The following is a 3,799-nucleotide window of genomic DNA, read 5'->3' as shown; positions in this document are numbered from 1 at the left end:
GATAAAGAACCACTTTTGGTTTTATCAACATGTAAAAATTTGTAGGAAAACAAAAAAAGATTTTGCCAGGCCGAATCAGTGTCCGAAATACATTTTTTAATCACAGATGATAGTGATCTAGCTAGAGACATACTCGCTCCTCTAGGAACTCGTTTAACAAGCGGGATATTTTGATGACATTTTAAAATAAATTTTTCAAATGGAACCGAATCACAATCACTGGTTACGATTGATGAAGTATCAGTTAAAATAGGTAATGAATGGATTAATGGATCGCTGTGGCAACGGGTGGTGTGAATTTTTAAGCCTTTGCGGCCCCTAAACAACTTTCCGTTAGTGCATTCTGGACAAGTGAAAAGTTCCGGTTGAGATACATTGGTTGTTTTAAAACTATTTGACATAATATCGCACTAAACAATGTACACTTAAATACACACACATAAAGATACTATTTTCATTTGTTCTATCGGATGCTATTAAGCCTATCTGATCTATAAGGGTATCGAACAGATCAAATATGTTAAAAAATTTATTCACTTTTCAACAAATTTTACTTTATTTTTCATTTACGTTTTATTTTTTATTTATTGTAATTTGTATGCAGAAGAAACTCTTTCGCGTGAAATAATCAAAGATTTAAATATTAACCTCTAAATTGAAAGAGATTTAAATAGTCCATCTCAATATATATAACATTCAACAATTGTTACTGTCACATTAAATTACATCCCTAAAGATATTTATGCAAGTCTTAACAAATTACATTACAATTACCTGCGTTCAGCTAAGGAAGTTCTTTCTAATGAATTTTAGAAACTTCGGTAAAATAAAAGTAACAACAATAGTACATTTAAATAATGAGGGGTGAATAAAAAAATATTTGAAAGTTTTGTCGTGTGTACTTACTCATAAACGAAGAGATTTTATTTTTTTTTATTTTGGGATATTCTGCAACGCTAATAACAATAGGTTTAGCTGTCTACAATCCTTTATAAGGGTCGTTTAACTTAAGACAAAGAATTAGTTACACTAATGTTAAGAGAATTCAAACAATTGTTCTTAGGATTGTTTAATGTGTGTATGAAAAAAAAGTTTATATGCTACTATGAATGAAAATTAATGTCAGCTGGCTGTATCTCGGTGGAAAGCTAATGACAATAGGTTTAGCTATTTTCAATTATTTATCAAGGTCGTTTAACTAACGACAAAAAATTAGTGACGCTATATACTGTTAACAGCATTCAAACAATGGTTCTTAGGATTGTTTACTTAACGGTAATAATCCAAGCTTTTTACTGACTGGGGACCACACCAAGGGAATAAATAAGAATTAATGTTTTATCGAATGCTATTAAACCTATCTGACGTAAAACGGTATTGAACAGATGAGCTTTGATAGAAACTTTATTCCTTTTTTAACAAATTCTACTTTATGTTTCAGATATTTTTGCTGCCTACTGCGAATATAATTTTTTATTAATTAAGGTGAAATAAGACCTAATGGCCGATTTTACCTCTTATTGTTAAAGTTTATTCGTAATTTGTGTGCAGAATAAACTTTATCTATAACTCTGAAGGTAAATTGACAATGAGGGTAACAGCTTTATTACGTAAGGTGGGTTCAAACTTCAAATTAACGTCTTCTTTACAGGCGCTACGTCACACACTATGTAGGCGCTTAATGTGTCATGGCCGACTACATTATTTCGAGCTATTTATTGTAATAAATACAATTGTAATCCTGTACTTTTTTATAAGAAAAAAATACACAAAATATTTGAGTTTAATAAATAATAAGTCACATTATTTTAGTAATTTTTTTATTGTCATCAACATCAATGAATCACTTTAGTAATTTAAACAATTTTGAACACAAATATCGTATCGCAAAAACTTATGGATACAATTAAATAATAAAACATCATTTTTATGATGAATCGTTAAAAAAATGAACACTTTTTACAAATTTAAGAGATTAATTCAGGGCGATATTCGTTCAAGTTAATAAAATCATTGAAGTGGTACTTCACAAAATGGTGGAACACCAGACAGTTGTAGGGAAATTTTTTCTTACAGACGTGACACTGGGGTGTTGCCCTCACTCTGTAAATTAAGAAATTTAAATTGTATTATGAAAAAATTTGACAAAACACACAACTTTGTTAAATTTAGATGACAACGAATAATAATAATTTTTTTGGGTAAAAATCGCTTGAACACAATATGAACCCAAATATTGGGTTGTCACATAAGCTCGTTCGAACTTTTGACGTTTATTTAAAACAAAAGACATTCCAAAATAAGACTTTTATTATTAACTATACTGTCCATTATTTTATATCACTCTGCCCCAACGTTCAGCCAATTGCATAAAGCCATCTCTCCAGAAGGCCTCGTTATTGTTATCGAAAAATCTCTCAAGATTAATTTTTAGGTCGTCCAAAATGCGAAGTTTTTTCTGTTAAGATATTTTGTAGAGAGTGGAATAAATGGTGATCAGACGGTGTGATATCCAGCCTATGTGAAGGTCGAGACAGAATAACCAATGTAAACCCTACCAACTTCTGTACCGTGGGTACAGATGCAAGAGTGAAAACATATTCGTAGTCTTCAAAACATATACAAATTTCTAAAGAAGAAGATGTAAAAAAAGGTATTGGAATTTCACAATTTAAACAAAAACCAACTCACCCGTTCATTATGTGCGCGTAGTAGACGTGTGTTACCAAGCATGGTCGATTTTTAAACACCAAACCGCAGTGGTCGCATTCGGTTTTTTTTAAGCACCATGCAAGCAAACAATCGTTTTGTCTCGGCCCTTTTCTTTTCGGTTTTCTTAACTTTCCTGAAAATTTTATAAGTTAAACTTTTTGTTTTCATATACAGTTTTAAAGCTATACATAAAATGATTTCCAAAGTTACAAATACGGGAGGTACCTATTTATTCTACATTTCGTCGACAAAATGTTTGCAATTTGATTACGAACTAAATAAGAAATCTATTTTTGCGAATTTTTTAAAACTGCGATCGGGATAAAAAAAAACGTACAAAATACACACAAATTAACCTTAAGTTTTTTCATTTAATACAAAAAGACAAAAAAAAAAAACCCAAAATCGAAGAGCATCATTAACTAAGTATACGAGGAACCATAATTTAAAGCGCGTTATTATTGCCATTTCAATATTATTGTAAATATGACATTTACAGTCGCTTGTATTAAATGAATATCACAATATTAATTTTTAATATTCTGGTATAGTACTTACTTTTCACCATGACTCCAACTTAAAAATCCGCTTAAGGACGTGAAGAAAAAAATTTGAAGACCGAATACAGAGACACAAAATCGACTTTAGACCACGTTTTTTTCTCTTTCAATCCCTGCGTAGCGTACGTGTGTACAAGTCAAGATCAAGGCAGTGACTATTTCGTCAACGCACGAAGTTCCTGCTGTACAGTGACGCCTTTCATAACAAGGGATATTTTAGTAGATTGAAAAAGTTGGCACCAGTGTTACCAACCCTACTGTTTTAACAGTAGATTTGGTGTTTTACATTGATGTTTCCCTGTTTTCTGTTTCATTCCTACTTTTTACTATTTTTAAATTAGTGTTCAGCGTTATCTATTATACTGTGTAATATGTTTTGATGACTACTAAATAATAATACACACACTTTTGTGCTTACTTACGCCACTGTGTAAAGATTTTTTCTATTCCTCTTCTTTTTGCTATAGATATATGAAAACTTAATTAGGCCTCAAAATATCGACCGGAAGGTCATACACATTAAATAT

The 3,799-nt window shown here is 30.9% G+C and overlaps 1 long non-coding RNA gene across 1 annotated transcript; it reads left to right on the top strand.

Moving 5' to 3' along the window:
- Window positions 1-1,366: 1,366 nt before the first annotated feature.
- Window positions 1,367-1,744, top strand: LOC123666002. The gene is made up of 2 exons (XR_006745146.1): window positions 1,367-1,577; window positions 1,652-1,744. It is a non-coding gene; the product is annotated as an uncharacterized LOC123666002 (long non-coding RNA).
- Window positions 1,745-3,799: the final 2,055 nt, after the last annotated feature.

The sequence above is a fragment of the Melitaea cinxia genome, chromosome 25 (assembly GCF_905220565.1).
Source record: "Melitaea cinxia chromosome 25, ilMelCinx1.1, whole genome shotgun sequence".
Lineage (NCBI taxonomy): Eukaryota > Metazoa > Arthropoda > Insecta > Lepidoptera > Nymphalidae > Melitaea > Melitaea cinxia.
The sequence above is the reverse complement of the archived record's forward strand: the minus strand, read 5'-3'. Positions and strand labels throughout refer to the sequence as shown.